The sequence below is a fragment of the Neomonachus schauinslandi genome, chromosome 2, assembly GCF_002201575.2.
Source record: "Neomonachus schauinslandi chromosome 2, ASM220157v2, whole genome shotgun sequence".
NCBI lineage: Eukaryota > Metazoa > Chordata > Mammalia > Carnivora > Phocidae > Neomonachus > Neomonachus schauinslandi.
In genome coordinates, this window is record NC_058404.1 from 20,784,221 (window position 1) to 20,796,770 (window position 12,550).

The 12,550-nt window shown below is 39.9% G+C and overlaps 1 protein-coding gene across 4 annotated transcripts in view; it reads left to right on the forward strand.

Annotated features, from left to right (window-relative positions):
* The window catches only part of MTUS1 (microtubule associated scaffold protein 1), a 122,198-nt gene that overhangs the window by 26,989 nt on the left and 82,659 nt on the right, over positions 1-12,550 (forward strand). The window lies entirely within an intron of this gene.

Genomic DNA, 12,550 nt, shown 5'->3' on the forward strand with positions numbered 1-12,550 from the left:
CTGTAGGATTTCAGAAGAAGGTAAGATTACCAATACCAAAGTTTACGGAAACTCTTTTTTGCTAGAATAGAGGTAATTCTATGATATGATTGAGGTACGCCTTTACAAATGTAGGTACCAGTCTTGGTTTAGTGTTGATGCTTTCTGCTATTTAATTTTTGCCATCAGGATCCTAGAACTACAACTAAAAAGACTACATCTGGATCGAGGTAATTTTTAGGACCTAGCTGATATACTAGGAAGTAGAAATGAAGGGACAGTTGGGGTTCAGAGTATGGAAGGTAGAGATTGAAGACTGAGTCAGTAAAGGTAATTGGAAATACAGAGGAGGGTGGTTGGGCAATTAGGACACAATCCATTGGTGTTCTGGTAGCCAACAGGCAGAAGAAGTCCAGACAGAGCCCGGGTGTCTGAATGTCAGGAAAGGAAAGGGAGAAACATGGTCTCAGGCAAGGTAAACCTTATTTTACCCCTCTTGGATCTTGAAATTAACCAGTTAATTTGGATAGGTCATCAGGTTTCTGCTGCCCCCTTCCCAGTAGGCTATTTTTAAAAAAGATTTATTTATTTTTGAGAGAGCGTGTGCACACGAGTGTGGGGAAGCGTGAGGGAGAGGCAAGGGGTGGGGAGAGAATCTCAAGCAGACTCCCCACTGAGTGTGGAATCCCACATGGAGCTTGATCCCACGACCCTGAGATCCTGACCTGAGCCTAAACCAATAGTAGGACAACTAACTGACTGAGCCACCCAGGTGCCTCCCTCCCCCAGTAGGCTATTTTGAAAGTATAACCCTTTCAGTGAAAAGTGGAAAAGAAAAAAAAAAATCCCCCTTAATCTCATCAATGCCAAATAGTTTTTGACTTCACAATTAATAATTATTCAGTGCCTTTTCTTTTTGCATTTTCTCATGTATGTGTGCTTAAATATATTTAATGGAGGCAAACAGTTCCTACTGTTTCAGAAACCCGCACCTAACAATCACTTAATGAGTTGATTGAATTTTCTTTTTCATTTAAAAGGTGTGGTTCCTACTTTCCTAGATTCTTACCTTCTTATTCTTTAATAACATGATTTTAAACAACCTTGTAATATTTCATCATCGAAATGTGCTGCCATGTATTTCTTCAGACTTCTTTGAACATTAGGTTTTTGTTTTTTTATTTTTATTTTTTATTTTTTATTTTATTTATTTATTTTTTTTAAAGATTTATTTATTCATTTGAGAGAGCGAGAATGAGAGAGAGTACATGAGAGGGGGGAGGGTCAGAGGGAGAAGCAGACTCCCTGCCGAGCAGGGAGCCCGATGCGGGACTCGATCCCGGGACTCCAGGATCATGACCTGAGCCGAAGGCAGTCGCTTAACCAACTGAGCCACCCAGGCGCCCCTGTTTTTTTTTTTTAAAGATTGATTTATTTTAGAGAGCGAGAGAACAAGCATGAGTGGGAAGGGCAGAGGGAGAGGGAGAGAGCATCTCAAGCTGACTCCATGCTGAGCACAGAGCCTGATAAAGGGCTCAATCTCACCACCCTGAGATCACGACCTGAGCCGAAACCAAGAGTCAGACTTAACTGACTGCGCCACCCAGGCGCCCCTTTGTTTTGTTTTTATAGTGTGTGAAACAATTCTACACTGAAGAACTTTGTACATGAGTATAAGAGCTGGTCAGATAAATCCTTTGGATACATTCCTTTGGATGGAATCAGAGGGTGTGAGCATTTTTAAGACTTTTGATACATGTTGCCAAATTGCCCTTCAGAAACAGCCTACAGTCCGTGCTACTACTCTGTGTACGTAAGTGTTTTCCAACACTCTTGCCAGTATTTTGACATTGCTAACACTCTTTCCAAATATTTACTGTTGCACAAAGTGCAAAAACGGTATCTTATTTTAATTGGCATATGCTTGGCACTCAGATCTTTATTGAATAAGTGTAGATTCAGGGATCAAAGTGCTGAGGTACAGAAGTGAATACAAGATTAAAGCATGCCCTCCCTGAAGTTACATTCTGGTGGGAGAGACAGGTAATATATAGGATGCTTGATAATCTAAAGTACTAAAGAGGGGGGACATACTAATGCAGAGAAGGGGAATATGAAATGTTGGGGGTTGTTTTTGTGAGAGAGAGAGAAATTTTGGTTAGTGTGACCAAGGAAAGGTGGCTTTTGAGTAAAGGCTGGAGGGCATCAGTCATGGGAGTATCTGGAGGAAAACCGTGCCAGTCAGAGTGGAGAGCAAGTGGAAAGACCCTGCTGCGGTGGAGCTTTACTGATGTGCTCTAGGAAAGCAAGGAATGGGGTGAGGAAAAGTTGAAACAGACGGTGAGGTTTGACAGGTAGCAGAGAACCAGATCATGTACAGTCTTGAAAATCCTAAGGATTTTGGCTTTTAACTAAAGTAACTTAAATTTTGACAGAGTTGTTCTGATACCTGTGTAGAGAATACATTGAATGGGGGTGAGGGCTGGTTCAGGGAGACCAGTGAGGAAGCATTGCTACAGTCATGGCGGGAGATTGTGGCTTCTTGGGCCAGCGTTGTGGCAGTGTGAACGGTAGTCAGATTCTAGATAGGCGTGTTGAAAGTGAAGCTGACAGGATTTGCTTAGATGAAGTGAGAGCAAAAGAGCGGAGTCAGAGATGACTCTACACACTTTGGGTGTGAACAGTGGAAGGATAATGTTGCCATCCACTGAGATGGGGATGGATGGTGGTGGCACAGATATTAGGATATGGCTATCAGGAACTAAGCTGTAGAGATATTAAGTTGAGATGAATAATTTGTAAGTGAAGATGTTGAGTAGAAAGTAGGATACAAAAGTCTAGAGTGCACAGAAGTTTGGTCTATGAATATAAATTTGGGATTTATCAATATTTAGATGGTATTTAAAGCCACTAGACTGGATAAAACCACCAAGAGAGTGTGCAGAAGAGAACAGGTCAAGGGCACCACTGGGGAACTCCCTAGAGTATTCCAAAATACCTCTGGGGTACTCCCAAATTTTAAAGGGCTAGGGAGATGAGGAGGAATCACAGAGGAGACCAAGAAGAAACAGCCAGGAGGGTAGGAGGGAAGTCAGTCAAGAGCATTGTTCTGGAAGCCAAGTAAAGAAGACCTTTCAAGGAGGAATCAACTGCATCAGATGCTGAGAGAGGAGAACATGGTAGTTAAGACCTCCATTTGGTTTAAACCAAAGGTTGTGTGTTTACCAGGAAGTCTAGAGGTGGTTGGTCTAGGTTTGGTGATTCAGTAAGGTCATCTTTCTGTCTTTCCACTCTTCTTGACTCAGCATGTTTTGTCAGTGACTTTTCAGTTAAAATGTCACTAAGAGATCCAAGTGCCAGTTCCTCCTGCTACTGTGTAAAAGGCTGAAGGTGAAGGACAGCATGCTAGAGTCAAGGCTTTCTCCTGGCATGCGTGTCTACCTTTATCAGGGAAGAAACCTCCTGTTCAGCACCTTACCCCCTAGCACTCGTGTCTTTAGGTCTTACTGGCACAGACCAAGTTGCATGGTCACTACAACTTGAAGAAAGACTGGGCATGCAAGCATTAGGCTTTTTCAATCTTTCTGTAGTGTGTTAGCAATGGAAATGGGGATTAGGGATGACAGTTGGGGAGCCAGGAAAGATGCTAGACACAATAAGGTTAAACATTTTTAAAAATTTTATTGATTATTTTTATTTACTGTTTTGTTAAGTGCTTTTGCTCCCTTACGTTTTGAGCCATACAATTCTTTGTTGATTTGATATTGTTCATTGTCCTTTGTCTTGGGTTTCATTATTTGCCTTTTTGTATATGGTGATTTTTAAAAATTTTTCCAGTTTTTATATTTTCAAATACATGTTTTCCTTTAATTTTCCTATGTTTTTATGCGGGACAAGACCTTCTCTGCTGAAAGAGACTGATCTATATTTAGTTATTATGGTTAATTTGTCTGGTTTTGTCCTAAACCCTTTATAATCCAATTTTTATTTGTTTGTGGTGTGTGTGTGTGTGTGTGTGTGTGTGTGTGTGTGTGTGTATGGTAGGACTAGTGGCGAATCTTTAGGTAACTTAAGATGTGCCAGATACTATTCTAAGCATGTTAAAAATGAAAACTTACTTAACCGTTAAAAGAAGGTATAAAATAAGTATCCCTGTAATCACACCCATTGTTTCATATGAAAAATACAGGCACCGAGAGGCTAAGTAACCTGCTCAACAGCCAGTGTGTGCTGGAGCTGGGTTTATTTATTTATTTATTTTTAAAGATTTTATTTATTTGACAGAGACAGCAAGAGGGGGGACACAGCAGGGGGAGCAGGAGAGGGAGAAGCAGGCTTCCTGCGGAACAGGAAGCCCAATGCGGGGCTCGATCCCAGGATCCTGGGATCACGACCTGAGCCGAAGGCAGACGCCTAACGACTGAGCCACCCAGGCGCCCCTGGAGCTGGGTTTAAAACCTAGGCAGTCTGGCTCTGGATTGTCCACTTTTAATCACTACATCATACATACTGCTTCTCAAATTTTATTTTTTTTAATTCAGTTATTTTCATACCACAAATAAATGTCTTATCTGAAAAAAATTTCCCTTATCGTATTCTAAATTTTTATATTTCTGGGATTTATACACCAGTTCATTAATCTGTCCATATAGTTTTATGCCAATAATAGACTATTTTTATTTTATAATATCCTATAGTAACTAATAGCACAACTTCCTTCTTATTGAACTTTTTTTATTGTGATAAATATGTTATATAAAATTTACCATTTTAACCGTTTTTTAAGCGTGTGGTTCAGTGGTATAAAATAGATTCCTTTTGTGGTACAAGAGTCACCATCATCCCATCTCCAGGACTTTTTATCTTCCCCAACTGAAATTCTTGATCCATTAAACACTAACTCCCCACTCTCCATCCCCCCAGCCCCCGGGAACCACCATTCTACTGTCTGTCTCTGAATTTGACTACTCTAGGTACCTCACGTAAGAAGAGTCATGCAATATTTGTCCTTTTGTGAGTGGCTTATGGAATGTCTTCAAGTTTCGTCCATGGTGCAGCATGTGTCAGAATTTCCTTCCTTCTTAGGATGGAATAATATTTCATAGTATGTATGTGCCACATATTGTCTATCCATTCATCTGTCAATGGACACCTTGGGTTGCTTCTACCTTTTGGTTATTATAAATAGCATTATAGCATCGGTGTACAAATACCATATGGACATGGGTGTACAAAGATCCTCCTTTCATTTATTTTGGGTATATACCCAGAAGTGGAATTAGTAGATTGTATGCTAGTCTATTTTTATTTTGGGGGGGGGGGGCGGTGGGGCACGGCCATACCATTTTCCGGAGTAACCGCACCATTTTACTTTCTACCAGCAATGCACGGGGTTCCAAGTTGTTCACATCCTAGCCAACACTTGTTATTTTCTGTTTTGTTTCTATAATAGCCATTCTAATGGGGGTGATGTGGTATCTTACTGTAGTGTCAATCTGCATTTCCCTAATGACTAATGATGTTGAACATCTTTTCGTGTGTTGTTGGCCATTATGTATTTTCTTTGGAGAAAGGTCTATTCAAGTACTTTGCCCATTTTTTTTTTTTTTATAAGAGTTTTCTGTTCTTCAGCTGTAGTCATCTCATGTTTATGTTCCTGAATTTTTGGCTATTCTTAGTTACTCTAAACTAATTTAAATTGTTTTTTAAAAGTTCTCCCAAATCCCACTTTAAAATAATCACATGTGGATTTAGATGGGAATACCATTCAATTAATATATTAATTCAGGGAAGAATTAACATGTATACTTACTTATTCAAATCCTTTATGTTCCTCACTTAAAATTTTTTTCCATAATATCAGCACTTTTTGATTTATAGAAATAGTGTATGCATGTCCATGTCTCCATGTGCAACTACTTTTTATTGCTAAAGTAAAGAATCTTTTTTCTGTTTTTTCCTGCTACATCGAAAAGCTGTTGATTGTTTTACAATATTGATTTGTAAGCAGCTTATCAGGTTTATTTACATAATTTTTAGATAATAACACTATATGTTGAAGCTAAATTTTCTAACATCTACATTAGTATTAATGAGAAAAGTTGGTCCTTTTGGGTTAAGTAAAAATGAACCTGCAGCCACAGTTTGGAGTATAATTTATTTCTCCCATAACTTACCATTAATTTTTTTTATCCCTTTGGGTAGACTTATGTTAGCTTTATAATAATTCCCAGCTACTGTAGATAATTAACGTAAAGGTCACCTTCTCTATAGAGTTGTGCTACAAGAACCCAAGTTATAATTATAGCTGTAACATACTCTCATGTATTTTAACTATGTCAGATTGACATTTTCTCTTCCTGACTAGTTAAGGGCCCTGCCTTATTGATGCTTATTATATTTTATAAAACACAATAATTTATATTTTGAGCTGTATAAATGAATGTGCAATGTCTGTATTCCAGACTGGCCTCAGTAGTTGTTTTCTTGTCCAGCGAAAATCCTCACGGCCTCTAGCGCTGGAAAGTGCACTAGCCTCCTAAGCTCTTCTCTGATTTCAAACTTGATTGCGAACTCTACCCTGTTGGTCGCTCGCTGGTCACTTATGCACACTGCCACCCCTTGATCAAATCCGGGGGGGCCAATGCCAAGAAAGCTGCAGTCCCCCGCCTTCTCCATCTTCCCACGACACCCCCTCCCCCCGCAACAGTTAAGGGCTGATGTTCTTAGCCTGGCATTTCATGCCATCCTGAACAGTGAACTAGCTACCTCTCCAGCGTCATCTTTTTCTTCCCCATGACGCCTGCACACCTAGTAAGCCACACAAACCACAATCCTATTAAAAAATTTTTAATGAGATACTACGTATTCTCTAGTGTTCATAATAATTACTGAAAACATTTGGCAGCGGTTTCTATAGTAGAATGTCAGGTGTTTCTAGCACCCTCTACATTTGTGCTTTGTGATTACCTTACTTTGCAGTTACCTTACTATGGAGGCAAGTAAATACTTGTGTAGCATAACCCCTCCTGGGAATCCGTTGTCTAGATTTTTATTAAGATGATCTGTGTCTTCTAATAAAGGTAAAATAGTAGTTAAGGTTTTATGGCGGTGGGGGGGGAGCTTTTTTGTCCTTTTGGCTAAGATCAAGTGTTGTTTTGTGGGTTTTTTTGGTCAACTCCTTGAAACTTCTTCAGAACACTTTAATTTCATCAAATTTAAAGAATAGCAGCTCGTTTTGTTCAATGTGGAATAATCTCATGAAAAACATGTTATAGCTGAATTTATCCTGGTCTGGTTGAGAGTTCAGAGAGAAGAACTAGCTTTGACGAGTTGATGTTTCTGTGGCCTGGGAAACTGCTCTCATTACTTTGAAGGTGTTTTGCGAGCTTGTGGGACTTACCTGCTTTCCCAGCCTTTCCTTGAGGAACAGGGGAGGCCAGGCCGGAGCTGAGAGAGATCACTACATACCTGTGAATGCCCTGGGAGCTTTCTCCTGGCCAATGAATCCTTTAACGTAAGTGTCAGAACAAAGGAGTATCATTCAGGAGGTCATTCTTCAGCTTTAATTTCCAGTCCTAGGAACACACCATTATGGTCTCATGAAGAACTTTCTAGTAGCAAAGGGGCTGTTTTCATCATAACCATATAAAATCATCAGTTAAGCCATTGATTTCTGTGTTGTTGTTTTTCTTAGTAAAATTAAAAAGGATTGAAGAATACCTAATGTTTGCAGAGGCACAGGAATAAAAATGATTAGAATCTATTTAATTGTTGATCCACTTTATCCTTTCTTAGTTTCTTTATCTGTTTTGAACATTTTTATCTGATTAAATATTTGACTCCAGTGACTTTAATAGTATCTATTAGTGTTTTGATGTTTTATGTTAGCTTTTATGATAAAATATGCTTATTATGAAAAAATTCACATGGAATAATCCTATAAAGGGGAAAAAGCATATAAAGGGTGAAGGGAAAATTGCCCATTTCTGCCTTTTTCCCTCATTGTTCCTTTATGTCCCACTGTGCTACATTTCATAACCTCATAAAATTCTGGCATATCTTGTAGAATTTTTCAGTATATAGGTAAGTATGAGCTTAAAAAAAGAGGGTAATATTTTTTTTCCACATAATACATCATTTTATTAGATTTTTAGTTTTACAAGGCATTCCTTAATGATGATCTGTAACGTAAAGTACATTTAATTGGATTTTCCAAGGTGGGTATCCGAGTACATTGCTTGTTGATGAAGCCATACTTCAAACTCAGTAGACTCTCTGTGTGTTACTATCTAAGGCTAAGTGCAAATGCTATTCCTTCCATGTTTTCCCTAGACAAAAGATGGTAATAATTACAGGGTCAAAACAAATCTGTTGTCTCTGTGTAAGATTCTGCTAACGGTGTAAGCTTAAAATAAACCACTGAGGCCAGTAATGCATCTGCAGGTAGATCTTAAATCTTGATGGTTTACGTCTGGGATAGGTTACGTGCTGTGAAGCGAACGGGTAAATACTACCCCTCAGAACTGTAAGAGCGGTCCTATAAGGATTTCTTTATTTAAGAATTTGGTTCTGGGCGCCTGGGTGGCTCAGTTGGTTAAGCGACTGCCTTCGGCTCAGGTCATGATCCTGGAGTCCCGGGATCGAGTCCCACATCGGGCTCCCTGCTCGGTGGGGAGTCTGCTTCTCCCTCGGACCCTCCCCCCTCTCATGCTCTCTCTATCTCATTCTCTCTCTCAAATAAATAAATAAAATCTTAAAAAAAAAAAAAAGAATTTGGTTCTCAGGTTACTCAGTCTTTCAGCCCAATATTGCCATGTCTTACTTTTCATATTGGTTATGATGTATATGGTTTACTGCTTCTTTATATGAAGTCCAATTATGGGTACTTGAGGTCAACTTTGCTCTTCAGTTAAACATGAGGACTGTTGGTGGAACAGTGGAATACCTTGGTTGTATCTCCACTGTGTTTACCATTGCACTAGGCGAGCCCCCTTCTAAAAGGAGGAGCTCAGGTGGCCTCCAGCCTGATGCTGCTTTCCTTCACCTGATGCTTCTGTTCTGCAGCCCAGTAGAGGGAACTCTGGGCTGGCGGTAGGTTGCCTGACTTCCCGGCATCACTGTTATTGCTTAGGTGTGTGACCCGAGGAAGCCATTTAATCACCCAAGTAGCTCTGTCATCTGTGAGCTGGGAATAGTAACGGCAGTGCTGAGTTTCAAAGGAGTTAATTCTGTGGTGAAGGAGGCTTTGTTCAGTACCCTCAATGCCCGGGAGTCAGACTGATGGTCAAATGGGGAGGACTTTTGCTAGGAACTACAAGTTGCCATTTCGTGGAGGGGGGGTGGGGCTGGGTGGGAGGGACAGTGAGCCTTGTGAATGGGGTAGGGCAGGTCATGGCAATCACAGATAAGCTGGCGGGGTGACCTTGCTTCTGGTGCCTGGCTGTATGTTGGAATCAGAGAGGTGCAGGTCTGTAGTAATTCTGAGGCACACTGAGAAATGTCTGTAAACCCACGATGCTGTCAGAAACAATGCTATGAAACATCCCTTTCTGAAAAACAAGTTGAGTTTCCAAACTTGTTTAGCCTTGACTGTACTGTGGCTGTAGCCCAGAAATATTCATCTGTTACTTGCTCAACCTTGCTCATTGTTTCCGAGGATGATGAGGACTCATTATGTTTTTTTCTGTCAAGGGGCCATAATTTAGTAACTGTATATTCTAAAAGATTGGTTTTTCTGTACCTCCAAAAGCAAGTAAAACTGGTGGCTAAATGTAAGTTTAAAAGGAGACATTTTTCTTTATAGTCCTTATAATAATTAGCAAGTAATAGATATTCAAATATTTGTCTCCTTTTATCTAGTTAAGAGACTGTGTGAAGAGTCCCTTAATATTAACAAAGGACAAATAAGCTTGTAAAAATTAAGTGTTTAATGCTTCAGTGAAGATGAGAGAAGGCATTATCAAAATCTATTTACTCCTGGCCTTTGGAAAAAAAAATTAATAGCTATTACTATCATCTGTATAATACTACATCTATTTTTTTCCAACTTGATTGAGATCTAATTTGACATTTAAAGTGTACATTGTGGTGATTTGATGTAAATTATAGAATGATTTTAGTTATGGAGTTAATTAACATATCCCTCACCTCACATATTTCTTTTTTTTTTGAGGACATTTAAGTTCAACTCTTAGCAAATTCCAGTGATCTAACAGTCTTATCAACTGTAGTCACCATTTTACATTAGTTCCCCAGACCTTATTCTTCTCACAGCTGAAAGTTTGTCCCCTTCCACCAACCTCTCCCCATTTCCCACACTTTCCTCTTGGCCTTACAATAAAAATTCATTCCACAAATATTTATTAAATCTCACTCCATGCTAGTCACTTGGCTAGGGTGTGAGGGACAGAATGGAATCAGGTTCTCTTCCTGTTCTCCGGGACCTTAGAGAGTAGTCCGAGAGCCCTACTGAAACAGATGCTGTCCTGGAAGCAGGTGTGGGTGTGGTGAAGGGGGGCGTGGCCCATGGCACACATGGGAGGGTGCCCTGGCAGGAGCAAAGAAGTTCTGATTCTCAACAGTCCTTCTCATGCTTACGTGTATTCGAATCACCAGGAGATTTTGTTAAAATGGAGGTTGTGATTCAGTAGATCTGGGGTAGGGGCTACAAATGAGTGGCAAAGATTTGAAAGAACGGTCAGCTTTGTATTCACCAGGCAAGATAGGGGACTAGATGGAAAAGAGGCTAGTTCATTCACAAAGATGGACATAAGCAGAAGAATAGAGTAAAAAGGCCTGGAAAACTAAAAGTAAGGGGTGTGTGTGTGTAGGGATGAGAGCATGGCAAAGCATCATGGGGGAGAGGTTGATCGGAATAGTCCTAGGACTGCCATTTACACCTTTAAAATTAAATATTAAGGGGATTAAAAATAAGATCATCCTATAGATAATGGGGAATCACAAATTTTAGACTGGGTCATGACTTTTTTTTTTTTTTTTTCATGTTCAGGGGATCAACATGATGGACTTGGAAAGGGTGGAAGGACAGCACTTTAGGAGTCTAATACAGTTGTTGAGGCAAAATATAAGGGGGTGAAGAGGATTTGTAGGATTTGGATTGAGCGGAAGAAGAGGTCTTTGAAAAGAAGCGATGTGCCTCATGAATTAGAATAGTACTTCCGGGTGTCAGAGAGGAAACTACGTTCATGGGAGCAGAGCACACACCCGTGTAAAAGAACAGCGTGTGAAAATAAGCAATGGGAAACCTCACTAAAATGAAATTGGAAGGTTGGGCAGGCGGGGCTCTCCTGCCCTACAACCACTCTGTCTGGAGCAGGACCAACAAAAAGACTAACTTGCAAGCAGATACTACTTGATTATCCCAGCAGGCGGAAGGAAGGCTTCCTCCTCCCCGCCCCCCCACAACAACCCAGCCAATCAGACACCGTCCCAACTCAGCCAATGAAAAGCCACTATACTTCCAGCTCGCAGTTTACTCCAGGGGACTTTTTATTTGTAACAGCCTTCCCAATTTCCCGCTGCCCTCGCCTATTCCCGAATAAACTCGTCTTTTGCGAATAAACATAACTGGAAGTTTGAGTTTTACAGTTAACAAGTACAAAGATAAAGCTGGAAATAGGTAGAACTTTAATGTGGGTGATTTTAAATGCCAGATCTAAGGAGCTTAACCTCGTTTTTCTTTATTAAGATGAAAATTTTATGAACAGAATCACTGAACTCCTGCAAAGCAATGAGCCTCACTTCCCAGAAATATTACTTCACTCACTTATGGGGCCATTAGGAATATAGGACACCATCGTTTTCGTGTGAGTTCTTTTTTCAGCTCTTCATATTTTTCAGTGGGGTAATACCCTTAGTATTGAGAGTCTTCATGTTAGATTATATGGGGATGTGGGGACAATTCCAATGTTTTGAGGCTGGGAAAAAGGAAAAATGGATTTATAATTAGCATAAGGGAGGAGGGTTTCAAAGTGTCGAAATTGAAACATTCAGCAAAGAATTTAAAATGTGAGTGGCATTGGTATTCAGAAAGAGGATAAGTCTGCAAGTGAGAATTTGGGATTCATCCAAATGGGTAAGGGTTAGAGTAAAATAAATGAAGAAGATTCTGCAAGAGAGAGGTGTATGAAGAAAGTTGTAAGGATTGAACTTGGGAAATGCCCGTGATCAGGTAGCAGGTGTGAGCATCAGGACTGTGTGATTTCAAATGTGCCAGAGATTATGAAGCATACATATTTCATTGCTAAATGGGAACACTTGCAGCAAGAGAAGTTTGAAGACCATTTTAGTTTGGCAAAGGAGTCAAGATGAAGAGGTGAAAAAAATAATCCAGTGCCACCTGGTGGCAAGCATTAGGCATTTTTTAAATGAATTTTTTTCTCCTCAAATTGAATTATTCTTTCTGTTTGGTTTTTAAATTTTCATCTGTTTTTTTTATGTGATAGCCTAGTGTGTGAATGGACTAGTTTGTTTACTTTTTAATCAACAGTATGAGCGGAAGTCAGAGCTTTGATTCTTAACTTTGCCCGAAGCCCCTGTGTCACATGGC